Raw genomic sequence first — 6,372 nt, 5'->3', positions numbered from 1 at the left:
TATAAACATATGAAAGATAATAGATTATAGACCTTTTCAAAAAAAAAAAACTCTAGATTTGTTAACAAAGCCTTCATTTTAAATTTTGATCTTTATAAAAAATATATCTATAGAAGAACCTCGATAGTTTGACATTTTAAAGCTGTGCTGTTTTACGAGTGTTTTGCATGCAAAAAAAGAAAACTAATTTTGCCTAATTTCAAGTTATTTTTCTCAATCATAATATTGAAAATTTGTTTAATCGCATTTCATTTTTAAATGTTTAAATAAAATAACTAGTTTTGCTAAAAGGTTGTTTGGAAATAAGTGTCAAAAGAAAAATACAATACCATCGACAAAACGTAACCAAGCATAAAACTAAAAATTACAATTAAATTATAACACAAAGCATACAACAACAAAAAACAAGACGTAACTAGCAAAATTAGACATCCTCTATCATACAAACATTAAGAAAAAAATCACCTTCATAGCAAAAAGAGAGAAAAAAAGCATACATTTAAATTCTACACATATTAAATTAATCAAAATAAAAATCAACCAAAAGAAAGGAGGCAAATCCAAGCTGTGTGTGTTGTTTCCCGCCAACCTTCGACGCGAAAAGCCAACCAGCCCCAGCGCAGAAGATCACGGTGTTGAGAAGGAAGGGAAATATTTAACAAAAATGTTTAAAACAACACTAATAAAATCGAGCCCAGTTTCTGCAATCCGTTGACGAGTGTGAACAACAACAATAAAAAAAAACGCAAACTGTTACACAAAACTATTTCTATTACAACTGAGAAAAAAAAACGAAAAAAAAACACTGCAAGAGTCTGCAAAAAAATTGACGCGGCGCAAAGTGCCGGAAGCGAAAGTCGTTCAAAAGGCCATTTTCTTCAAAAAGAAAGAGACACAGAAATAGCAAGCTACCTTCAAAAGGTGTGAGTGAAACGGAAAAGCTTGGAAAAAAACCAAAATGAAAAACTAAACAAAAAAAAACTAAACAACAATCAGAGCTTCCAGTAAGAGAGAGCACTATTGCGGACGATTTTTGGGTGACGACTTGCAGGATAGTAAAAAAAAAAGAGATGAAAATGAATAAGTTTGCAACATTGTTAACAACATTGCAGTACTATCGACCCTTTGTTTGTTCGACTCGATTGGTACGGTTGATGGCGCGATGAACCCTTGTTCTATTACTTATATTTGCATACACAAAAGAAACAAAAAAAAACAACACTACTATAGAGAAGAAGACGGCACGATATTGTTGCTGCTGCTACTATTGATAACAATGATGATGATGATGATGATGATGATGATAAAAAATGATTCTGCTGCTGCAAAACTGATGATCGTTTTACTGTATTTGTTTACTATTATCCTTATTATACACCAACAACCATTTTTTTTTCTTTCTATCGATATAAAGAAAACCACGTGGAAATGCTGAGACTCTAAACAAAAAAAAAAAAAGAAACAGAAAGAGAGGGCAGGAAAACTAACATGAAACAACACAACAACAAAAAACTAAAAGTGGCTCTATTCCTGAGGAGAGGAGAAACAGAAAAAGAGGAAAGAAGGAAGGAAGGAAGAAAAAACAATATAGTTAAGAGATGATACAGAGAACAGGAGAAGAAATGATAATTTACACAATTTCGTATATAAAGAAAGGAATAAAAATTAGAAGTTATATATCCTTGAAAAATTAACGCATCGCGTTTCTGTTGCCAAGCAGAATAGATCACGAAAGAAACCTCCCTTCCGCGTCAAGCGACAATCTGTTCCGACTTTCTTTGTCAACCAATTGAGAGGACCTCGAATAATGGGTTCGCCCGGTGCGGCTGTCCGTTGGAGGAAGAACCAAACCAAAATTGACCACAAGTCAATTGAAGAGGCTACGTACTCGTGCACTGATTTATGTGGGACCTTTCTAATTTTCCGTTTGAATTGTTCGAATCTTTTGTGGGAGGCGGAAGCGGCTTTCAATGGGCTTGGGCGAACGCTGGGAATGATTTGATCTTGTAACAAATTGGGGATAGACATTGACGTCAGCTGGCTAGAATTGATGCTTTTATTCAAACTTAATTATTTTTGACTAGTTCTGTGCCGCTCAATTTGTCCTCTCAAGATACTTCCAAATGGCTAAGGAATGGAACAAAACAATTCAGTTTCCCAAATAATTAGCTAATGCCATAGGTTTTATACTGTGTTTTTTATTGAGCCTCGATACAATATTGACGGCCAAAATAATAATAAAATAATAACTCTTAACAAAAAAAAAAATAATTCATACAAAGTTTTAAATTTAAAAAAAATGTTATTTTGCGATTTTCCTGTTTCTTTTATGGCAGTTTCTAAGTTCCATTTGCTATGTTAGTGATTAGATCAAAATTTTCTTCGACAAATTTACAATAATTCAATCAACTTAAGCTTAATTCTACGACCCAATTCTACCAAAAAACCCAGATGTTTTGAAAATCCATTCCGAATTCATTTCACAAACATATTTTGAATAAGATCATTGCAAATTTTATTTGAGGTTTTTGTCCCAACATTTTACCAAAAAATAGGTAGCAAAGAAATTCAGTGTATCAGAAAATTGTCCGTACGGAAACATTATTCGCTGTTATAATCCCAATTTTTTTTAGTAAATTTCCAACTTTTATATATCGATCGGGAATTCCCGAATACCGGGATTTTTCAAAATTTGTCCCTGGAATTCCGGAAATAAAAAAAATGATCTGGAAACTCAGATTTGGTTGTGGAAATAGATGAACAGTTGAATACCTAATAATCGATAATAATTTTAAAGCATTTTAAGTTGTATTCGGCATATATCAGAATTGATTTGGTGTATTAAGAAAAACTGTTAAAATTTTAGTTGGCCTATCTGCAAAATGCCTAGCGTTTTAAATATTTCTTATTTGATTTCATATATTTTTAAAAGATTGAGATGTCTACGTATGTTTTTAATTTAAAATTTGAAAAAAATCAAATCAAATTATTTTTCATCAAACACTGGTATCGGGACAAATTACTATTATTCAATTTCAATTCAATTCAATTAGTTTTTATTAGTAAATAATCAATTCACAATTTCGTAATTCTTATAACCTAATAGAGTTTTGGAGTACCTTTCAACTATGATTTGTACTATAGTTCATTTTGATGTAATTGGATATTCTAACAATGGATTTGCCAACAGAAGGAAAAAATATTTAAAAAAAACCTTCTAAATTTGCTAAGGAAAAGGATAGAGATAGAAAAGCTTAAAACTAGATCACAGTTTGTTTTGTCTTTTGACGTCGAAAAACTTCGCTGCACAAGGCAGCTTATCCGTTTTAGATATACTTCATCATAAGCTCACTCAGAGCTTGGAATTGTTCTGCCTTGTTCCGGCAGGCACGAAAGCGCGTGAGCATCTCTCCAGCAAGAGCGAAAAACTCGGGAAGCGTGAAGAGATCATCTCCGGTAACGTCTGCTTGTCCCGGTGAAGTACCGCTCCCAGAAGCGGCTACTCTAGCGTACGAACCTCCCCAACCGGGAGGGAACGCTGGGTTGGTCGATGGAACCGCTCCGCCGCCAGCTGCTGCAGCGTTCGTGCTCGAAGTCTTTGGAGGTTGGCGGGACGCTGGCGCTTTCTTCTTCTTGTCCTGCTCCTCGAGGTACTTTTTCCGCGCGGCACAGCCACGGAAATTCGCCGTGTGGTTTCCACCACAGTTCGCACACTTGACGCGCGCTTTGTGCTGCTGGGCGTTTTCCCCCAGCTGGTCTTTCCGCGGAAGATTGCACCTTTCGGTGAAGTGGGTCTCACCGCACTTAACGCACCGGGGCGGAAGATTACAGTTTCTTGAACCGTGTCCGAATTTTTGACAGCGGTGGCATTGCGCTGCATCGGTCGGATTCTTCGTGTAGAATCGCCACGTCACGAAGAAGCCGTCCAGTGCTTTGATCTGCCGTAGGTCCTGGATTTTGACCGACCCACGATCGAAGTACAGGAGGTACAATGTGTACGTACCTGTCACCGTTGTCGATTTCGAGAGCACCTTAACCTCTCGAGGCTTAACCTTGACGCCCGACAGGTGTTCTTCCAGGTCGGAGATCGGGCGGTCCGGATATCCCTGAAGGACGATCTTCACTGGGACCTTCTCTGCTGGGTCAAATGTGAAGAATTTGAAGTTTCGCAACTTCAACTTCTTCACTACCAAGTCGAAATTCTGTTTTTATGCGTAATCACTTGCACCGAAGTTTTACTAATTTTAAGACAATATTGAGTCCTCAAGCAACTCGTCAACATCGTCCGCCAACGTATCCAAAACAAAAATTGGAGGTGGTCGTCGTTCCTTCGGAGAGTTACACTTTTTCTGCTTTCCTTGCTTGCGCGCAAGTTCATCATCGTCATCGTCGTCGCCAGCACTGCTGCTGTCACTGTCGGTGTTGTTTTCATCTCCACTCAGCATCTCAAATTCGTTGCTGGTGGGAACGTTGGAAGTGGTTGTCGTCGTAGTGCTGGTGGACTGCTGCTGCTGCTGCTGCTGGCCGGAAGTGCTTCCGGATGCCCGGGTCGATTGTCTCGTCCGTACCGGGGACTCACGTGGACGGTATGACACGTGTAAAAATGAAGGATCGGTGACGTCACCGGGCACGCTCCCGTGCGCGATGGCGGTCGATGCGGCATTGGTGTGTTTACCTTTCTGCACTCTGCCGGTAGATGAACTTCGCGGGTTTTTCGAGGCCGCACTCGAACTGCCTCGGCCACGGCTGGCCCTTGGCATGCTGGAGGAGCAAACTCGCGGGTAATCACGGTAAATTACGGCGAAAAAATCGAAAAGTTTGAGGAGCTCCGAACAGTTGACTGTTGCTGGCTGGTGTTGCCAGTCCCGATGGAAATTACTATTATTTAGCCATTTTTTGCATGATGTTTTGAATGACTTTGATTAAAACAGGAACAGAACAAGACAATTTCACAAAACACCGACTTTTTAAATTTATTGCTCTAAAATCTCCTTAGGGACCATCCATAAACCATGTGGACACTTTTTTGTGAATCTGTTACTTTCCCCCTTTTTTTGTATGAATCGTGGACAATCGCCAGAAACATGAAACATGAAATTCAAAACTTATCTTAAATTTTACATTGACTGGCGTCATTTTATTTGTTGTCGTCTCTTGTTTTTAAAGATATTTTCAAAGAAATTTTTCAAGCTTTTCTGGTCATGTCATAAAAAAAGAAATATATTATATAGGACTTATTTAATTTGAATTACATTGTAGTTCATTTAAAATCCAAAGCACAATAAAGAACAAAAAACTTGTTTTAATTTAATTTAAGCAATTTTATGAATTTAAGCTTGAAAAATATAATAAATATAATGAAAATATATATTTTATGGCTGTTTCATAAATTTCCCGGGAACCAAAATTTTCGTGATTAAAATACGCAACTTTTGGTACCATAACATCTATACTGCCCATGATCGCATAAATGTCCCATATGCATTTTCATCACTTTTGAGTTATTGATGCAGTTTGGTTCAAAATCGTGTGCTCTTTCAAAAGAGCCTATATAACATCCAGTACTTTGTTCTAGAAATCAGGAGGAAATCCAGTTTTTTCGTGAAAACTTAACACGTAGCCTTATGTGTGGGACAAACTTCAAATGCGTTTTTCTCAGCTTGCTGTTTTTGCATATGGGACATTTATGTGAACATGGGCAGTATAGGTCATCGCTGAAATTTTAAAGTTATCGCAGTTTCAGTGAAAAAAGTCGATTTTTTCCCATTTTCGTTATTTTCCCATTTTTGCGCATGGCGCGTCGAAAAATCCAGTTTTTATTTTCAAAAAATCGTATCTCAGAGTAACGAAAACATAACTTCACCATTTTTTGATATGTTATGTGAATTTTCCGAGGAATCCGATAAAAATATTTTCGGACATAGGCTCTTTGGTCCCGAGACCTTCAAAACAGCATATTAAGTTTTCATACGACCTTTTCAAATGTTAAGCTAGATTTTTGAATCTTCTTACTATTTTTCCCAAATAGCCAAACTTATCACCTTTCTTTTGCGTCTAGGACAGCTAAAATCAGATGAAATGGTGCGGAGATATGACTTTTTGGAAAAAGTGGTTTTTGCGAAAATCTACGAAAATTGCCATTTTTCGAACCACCCTAACACGGCGTAGGTCACCCAAACAAAAAAATACGGGTCTAATTATTTCGGCCAAGGATCCCCCAGAAAAAAATTGAGCTCAATCGGAGAACTTTTTTTTGAATCATGCTGTTTTCGTGGGAAATTGCTGTATACTTAAAAAAGCCCCAAACTTAGGCCAAAAATCGAAATTCAAATAGAGAATAAAAATACTTTTCTTTTGCAACTTGAAGCATCC

This window comes from Culex quinquefasciatus, chromosome 1 (assembly GCF_015732765.1).
Source record: "Culex quinquefasciatus strain JHB chromosome 1, VPISU_Cqui_1.0_pri_paternal, whole genome shotgun sequence".
In the NCBI taxonomy this organism is placed as follows: domain Eukaryota; kingdom Metazoa; phylum Arthropoda; class Insecta; order Diptera; family Culicidae; genus Culex; species Culex quinquefasciatus.
The sequence above is the reverse complement of the archived record's forward strand: the minus strand, read 5'-3'. Positions refer to the sequence as shown.